This window comes from Camellia sinensis, chromosome 6 (genome assembly GCF_055761805.1).
Source record: "Camellia sinensis isolate YWXY chromosome 6, ASM5576180v1, whole genome shotgun sequence".
Classification (NCBI taxonomy): domain Eukaryota; kingdom Viridiplantae; phylum Streptophyta; class Magnoliopsida; order Ericales; family Theaceae; genus Camellia; species Camellia sinensis.
In genome coordinates, this window is record NC_138966.1 from 154,338,510 (window position 1) to 154,353,004 (window position 14,495).

Below are 14,495 nucleotides of genomic sequence, written 5' to 3' on the forward strand. Positions count from 1 at the left end.
ATTTGTAGTCTCGTGAAGCAAAACAAATATGACGTATGTAAAACGTACCGAATTATTAATTCAATCCTACCAACTAAATTATTTTATTTTATATTTTTTTAACTTTCAATTATTTTATGTGGTATCAAATATGTTTCCACGTTAGATTCACCATCAATTCACAATAAACAATTTTTTTTTAAAATGTGTTCGGACATAGTATTTTTTTAATTTAAAATAAATAAATTATTATTTGAGTTTTTTTTCATTATTATGAATTAATAACTTGAGTTAGACACTCTGGGTGAAATATTTTGAGAATGGCGCCACGTGGTCAAGGTGTCTTTGAGATGTCGGTGGAGGTGCCACGTGGACAGGCCATGTTTGCCGAGATGATTGTGGGGTTGCTGAGGTTCAGTGTGGTAATACCGGAATCCAACATATTTGGATAGAGGACGAGAGTACTAGATAAGAAGAGACTCTTAATCTGGATAAGGAAAAAGCTTTTGAGGAGTTTATCACTATCTAGCTCAGAGTCCGAAATGAGCATTGTGCTTGAATTTTATGAAGTGAGACTTCTAGGGGACTAAGACACTGTTGGCTATGAAAATAACTCACTCTCGTGAGTCTAAGGTATGCTTTAATTTTGTGCATTGAGTACTTGTGTGAGATCTTTGAGAGATTGTTTAACTGACTTGATCGTCGGACACTACAACAAAAAGCACCAATGGCGACTAAAAAAATGAATTTCGTCGCTGAAAGTTGCACAAAAGGCGACTAAATCCATTTTAGTCGCCGAAAATGAAGCCTTTTGGCGACTAAAACCATTTAGTAGCCAAATGTATATGTATTGGTGACTAAAAATCAGTTTGGTCGCCTATTATATGGGTTTCAGCGACTAACACAATTTTCGTCGCCAAAAGTGATGGTTTTTGCCGACTAAAACAATTTAGTAGCCAAAGGTGCTAGTTTTGGTGACTAAAAAGCAGATTGGTCGCCGATGGTAGGTGTTTTGGCGACTAAAACGAGATTAGTCGCTGAAAGTGAAGTTTTTTGGCTACAAAAAAAAATTAGTAGCTAAAAACTGAGTATTGGCGACTAAAATTCAGTTTAGTAGCCAAAAGGGCTCGTTTTTGGCGACTAAAAACATGTTTAGTCGCCAAAAGGTGTGTTTTTAGGCGCAACATTTTTTTTTAGCGACTGCAAAATTAATTAGTAGCCTAAAATTGTAGAATTGGCGACTAAATAATGGATTTAGTCGCCAAAAGTGAGATAAATTTTTTTTTAATAAATAATTTATTTTTTACATAAAATTATATTTGAATATATATAATTATATTTATATATATTTTGTTGTATTAATATTGGTGAAAGTAATATATAAATAATATAAGTTGCAACTATATTCATGTGATGGTTGAGTGGCATAGTGGGTTGGCGTGTGTTGTTAAGGTTTGGAGCTTGGGAGCTGTTAAGGTTTGGAGCTTGGAGGTTGCAGGTTTGAAGCTTGGGAGCTGCTGAGGCACAGTGGGTATTTTTTATTTTTTTTTTGAAAAATGCTTTTGGCGACAAAATACTATGGTCGCCAAAAAGAGTGACAATTGCCGACGAAAACTTTAGTCGCCAATTGTATAAATAATATAAAAAAAACACTATTGGCGACTAAAACTTTAGTCGCTGAAGACCTGTATATTGCCGACTAACTAATCTTTAGTCACCAAAGGTATTGCCGACCATGTATTGGCGACCACAACGGCGACTAAAATATTTAGTCGGGAAAAGTGAAAATTCTACATTTGGCGACTAAAAGAGGACTTTTGGCGACTAAAAATTTAGTCGCCAAAAGTGTTTTTTCTTGTAGTGGGAGTACCCCCGAGTGGACGAACCACAGTATTCTCATTTTCTCATTGATAGATTGTTAGCTTAATTAGGGGTTGTTGAAAATGTTCCAAATAAGTGCACTTTTTGACTTTTTTATGAAATATGGGTTGTGTATGAGTTGGGTTTGAAATGATGTAGTAAAAAAGTGATATGACTTAAATAGAATAGTAATTTTTTAACTTTTTAACATTTTTAGAAAATAACAAACAAGGCCTTATTTTTCGTTTGATTGTATGATTTGAAATCACTATCCACGGACACCTTCAAAACAGTGTGCAAAATGACAACTGTTGCTTAATTTTCTTTCTTACCCGGCACTTGTTGGCTTGTTTGGTTTGATTTCGTGTATTCTCCAATTAAATTTTTCGTCTGATTGTATGATTTGAAATCACTATCCACAGACACCTTCAAAACAGTGTGCAAAATGACAACTGTTGCTTAATTTTCTTTCTTACCCGGCACTTGTTGGCTTGTTTGGTTTGATTTTGAAAGAGTAATTTTGAAAAAATAAAATTTTAAATTTTATTTGGTTTAGTAATTTTGGAAAAAAAGTTTCAAAATCACTCTCTCTCTTATATATCAATCAATCACTTTTTCTCTCTCCTCTCTCCTTCTTAATCACTTTTTCTGTCACACATATCTACTCAACTATAATAAAATATCAAATCATTCTAAACTCTCATACTCCAAAACTATTTCTAAAATATACAATCAAACAAATTAAAAAAATTTCTGAACTCTCTTCCTAAATTTTATTATAAAAATCTATCTCCTAAAACCAAACCAAACCAAACACACCCCTCGTCTTTGGTGCAATATTAATCAATTACATTTTTTTGGGGGTACATATTCAAACAAAACAATTATTACAATTTTATAGAACACTTCAGCTCCTTTGTTGGGACTAGATTCTCTCGGGAACGGATCGTCGGTAGCACTACCCTGTCGCCTTTTCCTGTCGCCCCCAAAACGACGTCGTTTTGGGGGCGAATTTTCAGAAAAAAAAAAACGCAGAAGAGGGAGGAAGGAGAGGAAGAGGGAGGGAGAAGGAGGAGGAGGAGGAGGGGAAGGGCCGGACTGGAGGGGGCCATAAATACAGAGGAGGAGGAGGAAGAGGAGGAGGAGGAGGTGGAGACGGGTCGGAGGCGGAGGCAGCGACGGCGGCTGCGACGAGGTGGAGCTGCTGCGACGGCAGCGACGGCGGCTGCGACGGCGGCGAGGGATGAGCTGCGACGGCGGCGAGGGACGACTCGCAGCCTCCTCCTCCTCCCTACCCTCCCTCTCCCTCTCCCTCTTCCTCTCCTTCCTCCATCTTCTCTGCGTTTTTTTTTTCTGAAAATTGCCCCCAAAACGACGTCGTTTTGGGGGCGACAGGAAAGGGCGACAGGGGAAGGCGACGGGTGATCCGGATTCAGATTCTCTCACCCTGCATGGTCCAACTTGGCCCATCGCCAACCACGCTTCGATAATTCACGTTTTTTTTTTTTTTTTTCTTTCTTCGTGTTATTGTTGATACACAGAATACTCTCAAGGCAGAACCTTTAAGATCTACCCTTACAAATCAAACTGGAAGAAGCTAGCCAATCCACCTAAACCGTCAGACTTCCACTTGAGTAGTAAGGGATTCGAACCCTGGTCAGTAAAGAAAGGAGCTTGAGTAGTAAGGGATTCGAACCCTGGTCAGTAAAGAAATGAGCATACTCCCTTACCAACTAAGATGGCCCTTTGGTGGTATAATTCACGTGTTTAGTTTCTAGATGTGTAATGCACGGATTGTGTTTATAATTATCTATATATGTGAATTGTGATTTTTAAATATTTTTTTTTAAATGTCTTCTTTTTTTTTCTTTTTTTATATTATATTAAAGTTTAATATTTTGATAATAATCATATGTGTTGGACTTTTCAAGGAATTAAATGTATTTTTTATTATTATATTATATTAAAATTTAATATTTTGATAATAATCATATGTGTTGGACTTTTCAAGAATTTTTTTTTTATGCTTGTTCTTAATGCATTAAAGTGTTATTATGAGATATAATAATCATATGTTGGGACATTTCAAGGAATTCATATATGTTGGATTTCAAAGAATTTTTTTTATCCTTGTTTTTAATGGATTAAAGTGTTATTATGAGGGTAAGACTTGGAAGTTGGGAGAAGTTAATAAATGCTAAGATTTAAAAAAAAAATTCAAAAAATCATGAAATTTAGATTGAAAAATTGGAGCTCCCACAAGACTTGGGTTAAAAATCCCATTTTGCATAATATATAGTAGGGCAAATTACATATACACCCCTCCAGGTTTGACAAAATTACAGATACCCCCCTGAGGTTTGAGAAATTACGAATTCCCCCCTGAATGCTATATTTGCATAAGAAATTAGGGGGTAATTTGTTATGAAATATAAACCTCAGGGGGTAAATTGTTATGAAAATACAAACCTCAGGGGGCGGGATGTAATTTCCGAAACCTCAGGGGGTATCTGTAATTTAACCAAACCTGGAGGGGTGTATATGTAATTTGCCCTATATAGTATAGATTGATATGCTAATTATAATTATATAATTTAATTAATTTAGTATTTAAAAAATAAACAATTTATTCTTCCATTGTTTTGAAAATAAAGATGATAAATTCATACAATTATAATTATCAAATCAATCTCATTTTTTTATAAGTAATTTATTCATAAAAATTTTAAAAATGAATGTTGCGAATTGTTGGCATGCTAGGCTTTTTGATTTTTGACTATTTTAATAAAGAAACAAAATAAATTTTTTAACCTAATAAAATAAAATATCACATCCAAATCATAATAATTTTATTTTTTTCTCACAAAAATTTTAAAAAAAAATTTAAAAACCTATCATAATGAAAATTTTTAATTTCAAATTAAAATAATCAATAAATAAATAAATAAATAAAACTAACCACATCCCAAACAAACAAACAAACCCAACGAGCCAAGCTGAAACGTCCCAACGACTGCACAATTGTCTGCCCAAGCACATGGAATAAGAAAACTTTTGCAGATCATGTTCTATCTGGATTCTATCGTCACCAGTTCATTTTATAAGATAGAAATGATACAGGTCCCCCATTTTTTTTTCAATAATGCTAGGTATCATGAAAACAATGTCATGAAAAGTTTTCATGAAGATTCTCCACTATTGGATTAGATTATAGGGCAAATTATATATACACCCCTCGAGGTTTGGCTAAATTACAGATGCCCCCTGAGGTTTGAGAAATTACGAATTCCCCCCTGAATGCTATATTTGCATAAGAAATTAGGGGGTAATTTGTTATGAAATATAAACCTCAGGGGGCAAATTGTTATGAAAATACAAACCTCAGGGGGCGGGATGTAATTTCTGAAACCTCAGGGGGGTATCTGTAATTTAGTCAAACCTCGAGGGGTGTATATGTAATTTGCCCTAGATTATTTTATAGTGTTTGAATTACATTAGGACTTGTTAGGCAAATGACTTTTTTTAACTACAAAATTATTAAAAAAATTTAAAAAATCAAAAATTTATATTAAAAATTAAAAAAAAAAATTCTTTACTTTTTGTATATATTTTCGTAAAAAATTAAAAAATCATTTTAAACATACTAATTTTTTTACATCATATTTTAATTAAAAAATAAGGATAAATTACAAATACACTTTCTAAAATTTGTTTAAAATACGAATTAGCCCTTGTAATTTGAAAAATTACAAATATCTTATCCACCCAAAAAATTACAAATACCTCCTTATCAGAATTTTTTATTTAACAGAATTACCTGAAAAGTAAAATTTATAACTGTTCACTTATACAATAATAAAATTATCTGAATTATTAATTGAAATAAAATTTTAACATTATTAAAAAATATTAATTAACTTGATGATTTATTAATAAAAAGACCTATTGTTATGAAATTAAAAATCTTAAAGGGTATAATGTAATTTATAGAACCAAAAAAAAATTTATAATTTAAATAAATCTCAAAAAATATAATTATAATTTACCTAAAAATTAAAAAATTACTAAAAAAAATCTGTCCTCCAACGAGGCCTACGAGCTAAACAAAACATGAGCTTGGATCTAAAATCACAATTATCAACACCACCGGTATGGCAGTGCCATCACAAAATCATGGGCCCACCATTTCATATACAAATACAAGTTCCAAAATAAAACAATCTTTTAAGTTGCTTTTTTTTTTTTTTTTTTTAACTTACTTTTAAATTGTATTTAGATCATGAATTTGAGTGAGAATTTAAAAAAGAAAAAAAAAAAAGACTAATCACATCGATAGCTCCTATATTTTAGTTTTTGTGTCATTTTGATTCATTTAATTCTAATTGCTTTGATGTTGACTCTTAATTTATAATTTTATCTAAATTTAGTCTAATTAATTACAATTGTAAATACTTTCTTATGAAAAATACTCAAATAAGCGGGCATGAGACATGCTTTCAGGGAAAAATTATAAATTTTCTCAACTTAATTAGTTAATCTCAACTAACTCAATGATTGTTTTGTATCAAAAACCCTAATGACTATATCAATGAGATCAAATTGGCACAAATTTCTAATTAATTAAAAATATAAGAAACAAAATAACACAATGGCATAAAGTAAGGACTACCAATGTAATTTGTCCCAAAAAATATAGAGATAAATAAAATGTAAATGAAATATAATTCACATATCTTTTACACGTTTTTTCTTTCTTTCTAAACACGTATCAAAATTTATAAATCAAATACAACCTTAAAACTATCAATTTGTGTACAATCACATAATCGATTACATAAAATATAGAAAAATCAATTTGATTGAAATTATATGTTTTATATTGACTTGTTATCTAATATGTATAACTAATTTTTTTTTTGGATTAAATTATAAATATATCTTTTAAGTTTTGCTTAAAATACAAATTGATTTATGTGATTTAAAAAATTACAAATGCCTCATTGTCAAAAATTTTGTTTAATAGAATTAATTAAAAATAGAAAAAATTTAACTGTTCTTCTACACAATAATGATGGTGTTTGGAAAATGGGTTTTTATGTAAGTTTTTTTAGATATAGGATATTATTGAAGAAATTTTTTTTTTGTATTTGGAAAGATAATTGGGTTTTTTTGTGATTGGATGTGATGTTTGTGAGAGAAAAAGTAAAATGATTATAGGGTTGGATGTGATATTTTGTTTGGATGTGTTTTTTTTTTGGTTTTGCAAAATTTTTGTCTTTTAATGGAAAAAATGAGAAAAAAAAAACCAACTAAAATTCTTCCCACCACCAAAATTATCTGAATTATTAATTAAAATATATTTCTGACATCATTAAAAATTATTAATTGGCTTATGATTTATTAATAAAAGAGACTATTTGTCATGAAATTAAAAAATTGAATGGGTAGAATATAATTTGCAGAACCACATATAGTGATTTGTATTTTTGACAAATCTCAAAGAATATATTTGTGATTTATCTAATTTTTTTTATATAATTGGTTCTGTATGTAGATATATTGATTTGTTTATTATTTTATATAATTAACAAATTAAGAAAGGAATATATTAGAGGAGAAAATAAGGTGTAGAAACCCTCGACATCCAATCTAAAACAAGACATATAAAATAAAGGGTAAATTACACCTACACCCCCTGAGGTTTTAAGCTAATACAGATTTCTTCCCTATGTTTTGAAAATTACACTAAACCCCCCCTTGTCAGAATTTATTTTTAACAAAGCTAACAGAAAATGCAAAAGTACTAAATTACCCTCAACCATTAATGCCAAATACCTTACTACCTTGAATCATCCTTCCAAACCAAACCCAACACATGCCAACCTTCCTAATTCCCTATCGCATCTACCTCAACCATGAATGGAGCCACCAGCCATTTTTTTCCTCTAACCCTCAGTCCCCTAGCGAAAATGACCATCACCTCACATCCACCTTCATATGACCAACACCTTAGCCTCTGTGCGACTACCACCTCTGGACCACCAGAGTTTCAAACTCGTTGCTTGTGTCGAACCCAGTGCAGAGACACCTCTAAATTGGTGGCTATAATGGGGATTGTGAAGAGCAGGATATTGAGGCAAGCAGTAGAGAGAGCACAAGCAAGGGGTATCGAAGGCAGTGTACAATCACCATCATCTCAATCGCACAAACTCTTCTCTCTTTCTCTCTCTCTCTCTCTCTCTCTCTCTCTCTCTCTCTCTCTTCTTCTTCTTCTTCTTATTCTTCTTTTTCTTCTTCTGCAATTTGATTTCAATTTTTGACAGGGATTGTTGAGATTAGTACTGGCAGGATGTGGTGGTGGCATGACTGGGAAGTAAGGTTGGAAGAATGAGTAGAAAAGCTGTAGGGACTGGATACAGAGGGTTGGGACTCGGGAGTAGAAGGGGTGATGTCAACTGTTGATTTGGTTTTATGGCTGAAGTAGGTGATTAGGATGGAGGCTGAAGTGAAATTGTTTCGGATGGAAGTAGAGGTGTGGGTGTTAGACGTAGATGTAGAGGTATGTAAACATATGTTTGACAAAAGTACCAAGTGAGCTCACACTAGATCTTCGACATCAATCACTGGTAAAAGAAGACCGAGGAAAGGTTTTTGGGACATGGTAGTGATTGTGTGACTGTGCTCCTGGGAATGGTCGTGTGCATCGACATGGTAGTGGGTCTTGGTGTGGTCATCTGCTGCCATGGTAGTCTAGTGACATTCAATTTGTCAAGTGTGGTTTGAGTTTCAAAATATTTTTTGAAAGTCTGAGAGATGTGTTTGATTCTGTGGTGGAGGTAGTTAATGGAGGTTGTAAGAGGTGGTGGTGTGTAGTGGTGGTGTGAGTGATGGAGACTGTTGGGATGGGAGATGCTTTATGGAAAAGGTTGGTTGCTATTGGGTGAGAGGTGCTCTATGGAGGAAGCACTGATAATGGCTTGGTTGATATTGTGATGGCTGTTTACATGCGAGTTGTTGTGACGAAGATTACCATGTAAGGCCAAGTGTTTGAAGGTCAACTGTTTGAAGAAATGACTATAAAACCAAGTGTGTTATTGATGCATGCAGGGGTTATTGAGACAAATGGTGGGCCATAGGAGAAGAATAGAACAAGGGTAAATTTGGGTTTTTGAAAAATTAAATGCTGAAATAAGTTGAATCTGTTAGTTGACTTTACTGTCAATTAACAGAAGGATTTTTTTGTTATGCACTTGTAAACCTCAGGGAAGGGGTTGTAATTTATAGAACCACAAGGGTATTATTGTATTAGCTTGAGACCTCAGGGGTTGTAAGTGTAATTTACCTTAAAATAAATAAATAAAAAAGTAAAAAAACCAAAAACTAAGGGGAAAAAACAAAATGAAAAGGTAATATGATAACAAAAATGTTTGAGATTTTAAAAATTTTAATTTTATTAAAGATTTTATCAAATGTTTATATAAATGTGAAATTCACATAAAATTTATATTGTATAAATTTTATATTTATATAAAATATTGAATAAAAATTTTAATTAAAATTTTAAAATCTTTAACATTATTCATACGATACGGATAATGATATGAATTGCGGTGGTCAGTCGAAACCAACTAATCGAGCTGTAATGCAATTAAGATTAATGTTTAGGAGCACTAAAAAGGGAGTATTAGGAGAGCACTAATGAGGTGGCTCTCCCTTGATGTGATGGTTGTCTCTTGTGTTTTTCTTTTTTCTTTTATTTTTTATATTTTTCAACTCATTAGAGCTATTAGTGATGAAATTTTTTAGTAGTCTCTATCATTATTGATGCAATTAATGCATGGAGGGCGGCCCTACGGTGAGTCGTGAATCGTGATGCAATCACTTTCTAATAATGAATTGTTTTCTCTTCCATCGTTCGGTGAGCCTTTCGCCTTTAATAGCCGGTAGCTGCACAAAGAAAAATTATTGATCGGTTTGAGGGCATTACGTGATTATATTTTAAGTTAATTGTAAATTTTTATATTTTTTAATTATATAACATAAAATTATAAATTTTATCTTTTTCATCGATTATAATATGAAAAATGAGTGAGATTCCTTTGGAGGCTTCCCACAATCTCTAAGTGATCCACACCATTTATGATGTGTGGAACCCATATCATGAATGATGTGGATCATTTTGAGAATTATGCAGTCTTCCAAAAAGAAATCTCTACCATTGTTATAATAATATATGTGGGGCGCTCTATGACGTTATCATGCACTAATCAATCAATAACTTTTCAAAGTGCCATATGTGAAACCTTATGGTTTCGTTTGGGAAGTGAGTTAATTTTTTTATTTTTTGACTTTTTGGTTATTTTAGACGGGGTTAAAAAGTCTCATTTGGAATGAATTTTTTGACTTTTTTGACTTTTTTGTGAGAAAGAATATAATGATTGGCAAGCTAGTAAAAAGCTAGCTTTTGGCTTTTTTAGCCAAAAAAGTTAACTTTTTTACCCAAGTCACTGCTCCAAAAGCTAGCTTTTTTGACTAAAAAAGTTAAAAGTCAACTTTTTACCAGCTTCCCAAAACACCACATGAATTGAATGTGATATTTTGTTTTATTGTGTTAAAAAGCATATTTTATTTTTTTGTGACTATTTTATCTAAAAAAACCCTAAACCTAACTTTCCAAACAAGCTCTATATTAAATATTATAATATATTTTATTTTATTAAACTTTTAATAAAAAAAATTAAAAATTAAGTCTTAAATCGTGGATTAATTGACTTGAATAGTTTAACCATCTCTATTAATAGCATTACTTAATTTAATAATATTACAAAAATGCAAAGTATGATGAAAAAATATTTTGAAATTTATTCTGAAAATGAAGTATATAGTATAAATTTAAAATTAATAAAAATATAAATCACACTTAATTAAAATGAATATAGTTGGTTGATTTACATTTTTAAATAATTTCTTTAAGCTAGCTGAGTATCATCTACTTTCTTATCTTGTGATGAATCATCTTGGAGCTTTTAGCACCTTTCATACATCTACGCAAGGCGATCACAACACAACATAGGCCCTGTTTGGTAGAGATGTGGAAAATGTTTATAACTTATGTCTTAACAGCTTATAACTATGAACATAAGCTGATTTCTGACTTATAAATTAAGCTTCTCCTGCCCCACTCAAAGAATAAGCTGATTTCTGACTCACAAAAAGCTATAAGCTGCATTGTTAAGCTAAATCAAACACATCAAAATAGCTTAAATTAAGCTGAAAGCTGAAATAAGTTGAAAAAAAATTGTACCAAACAAAGCCATAATCATTGATAATCATATAGAGCTTTTTCCTAATAAAAAGCTAACACTCACCTTCACCAAATGATCAACTATTAAATCAGACAAATTCTAAGAATTGACAAAGAGCTTCCTCCTCCAAATAAAGTTCCATTTCAAAGACCCTCCTCAACTTACTATAGAAATCTTTTACCATGCTTTCCTTTCGATTATTTTTGTTTTCTTGTTCTTTATAAATGTCTCAGAAAAACATATTTCATAGCTTTATCATCCATCCAAATGATGGACCAAAATTTGAGGATAATTTTTTGAAATTTAGTCCAAGTAATCAATGAAATGGCATTTACTTGTTGCACTATTCCAACTCTCCTAATCTACTACCGTGTGACCAAAAAAAATAAAATAAATAAACACTAAAAAAATTTACAGATAAATATTCATCATCTCGTCAGTTTGGTTATTGAAAATTACTTTCAATTTTTTGTTTTATCTTTGATGAATTTTTTTTTTCATGTTTCAGTGGAATTTTTACTTTTGTAATACTTATAATTGAAATGCGCCTAAAAATAAAATATTATTAACTAATATGAATTACTAAAGAACATTTTTTTTTTTTTTGGTAGCATTTTTTGACCAGGCTAGTTTATGCGGATCTCGATTAATTCCGGAGTCCTGAACTTAACGACCAGACAAATCTCCAATGGCCCCAAGGTTTGGAATGTTTGGTTTTCGTGAAATTCAAACTTCCGTTCTCTTAAGTGGTAAACCCTTTAGTTGTCTTTCTCCTCGTTTGGGAACATGTTATTTTAATAATTTTTTGACTTTTTAGCTAAAATATGAGATAAAAAAACTAGTATGTTTGAAATGACTTTTTAAGTTTTTACGAAAAGATGTGCAAAAAGTATAGAGAAAAAAGAATCTTTGATTTTTTGGTATATATCATAGACTTTTTGATTTTTTTAGTAACTTTTTTACTTTTAGGTTAAAACTGATGGGCTAGATCATAAATTTGGAAAAATCACATACTAATTTTAACAACATATATAACAAACGGATGGGCTAGATCATATATAACTAGTAACTTCTTAACAAAATAATTACAGATTTATAGAAAAAATTATAATTTTAATTATTAATGCTCATACACTACAACATACAACATATAAGACTTTTAGCCACCAATTATTTTGGTCTCTAAATACTTTTTTTGACAAAATTATATTTGTCACCAAAAATATGGTTAAAAGTGCGTCCAAATAATTTCAAAACTGACTTTTTGCGACCAATTTTCAAAAACGTCGCTAAAAGTGACAATTGGCGACCAATTTTATACTGCCACAAAATGTTTGATTTTGCAGAACTAAAACATTTTGTCGCTAATATTTCGTCACAAAATGTCTCAATTTGATCACGAAATACAGAATAGTGACATTTTTAACTACAATTATTTTTGATTGCTAAAGATAAATGACCCTCTGCCATATATTTTCGTCACTAAAAGTCAGTTTAAAAAAGATTTTATAACCGTTTAATTTGGTAGCTAAAAATTCACAAAAATTAAATTTATTATCCAACCATAAAATTAAAAAAATTAAAAATTAAATTAAATTAAATTTGACATTCAAACATCAAAGCATTCTATTCCCAAACCATAATGAGTACATAGAATGTAAAATTTTACAAAAAATTAAACAAACTAAATTACACCTTTAGAAATGGATATATATCTTTTATCCACTGATTCTGTCCTATAAAGAAAAAGTAAAACAATAATATCAATTAAATCGTTGTGATAAAGGTTAAAGAACAAGGAACAAAAACTAATACAAAAATCAACAAAGAAAAAGATTGGTAAACAGTTTATCAACCGATAATAAGTGAAATTTATAAGAAGCATGCATCCCTAAGCAGAATCAAATCAGAAACCAAGCAAATATAAATCTACATAACACAATTATAGGCTAAAAGGAAAAAAGCAAGAAGCACAAAGTTGATCTCTCTGTACATCAAAAGAAGCACAACCCAAATTAAAGAACAGACACTACTAAAAATAACACTTTTTTGCGACCGTTACAAGCCATCGCAAATAATAAAAATACAGTTGCAAAAGACCTTTTGCAACGATCCATGCGACGGTAAATGGGGGTCGCGAATGTAGGGGTGGCAAATACTTTTTGCGACGGCAAAACAACGGTCGCAAATTATTTGAGACCGCCTAAACTATTTATGGCGACCACCATTTTGCCGTCGCCAAAAATAAAGAAAAATGCCAACATATTTTTTGGCGACCATCTTGTTACCGTCACACACAAAAAAAAAAAAAAAAAAAAAAAAAAAACATAATAGTGTAACGTTAAGCATTTTAGGAATAGCAATGACAAGAATTCAAACAGTATAACATTATAGTTTAATCAGGCATTCCATTTGAGTCTCAAAATTGGAGCCATATGTAAAAAGGAAAATGTTTGAGGGCCCTAATTTCTGTGGCTCAAATGGCTCAAATTTGCCAAAACGACGTCGTTTTGGCAATTTTGATGTTGTTTTGTACTCAAAACGACGTCGTTTTGACAAATTCGAGCCATTTGAGCCACAAAAATTAAGGCCCTCTATCATTGTTGAAGTAAAAATTATTGCATCTAAAAACCTAAAAAAAGTTCTTTTATGACATTTTAGACTTTAAAACACATTTGGGACTACACAATTTCATATTAAAACACAGGATCCATCTTCATATTAAAAGCCCAAAACCCAAAGAATGTGAAATTAAATTTTGCTGAAGAGAATTTCCCCTTCTTGATTGCCAGCATGGTTCTTCGCTGGCAAATTTTGATCTGAAAGTCACTAAACTTGTCCGAGTTCATAAACATAAGGTCATTCTTCTTCAAGTCTAAACAACAAACCAACAAAGCATATCAGAAAATTAGAGTCAAAAAAGCATATCAATGCTATGAAAATTGTGAGGATCTTTTGAACTAATTTTCTTTGCACACAAACAGATATTCCAAATCCACTTGCAATTACAAGAACCTTCAATTATTCAAGATGCTACTCACTTTGCGTCAAGGATAATTATTTAGGATTGAAGTCCTATTAATTTAGAATCTAAACAACCCATGTCTAGACAAATGAGAACGCCAAGGCCAGAACTAGAGGATAAACAATTTTTTTTTCAAATTCAACACGCCACAAGGACAACCGCTTTTAGCCATTTAAAGACTATGACCCTTCTATCAAAATCACTGGTACAACAACATTATCCTCAATTTACAGGGATGAAAATTATGCATTACCTGTGTGTTGTTTTTAACACTCATCATCAGAACAGAAAGATGCCCAGTGTTGAATTCCTCTTCCTCATTCTTG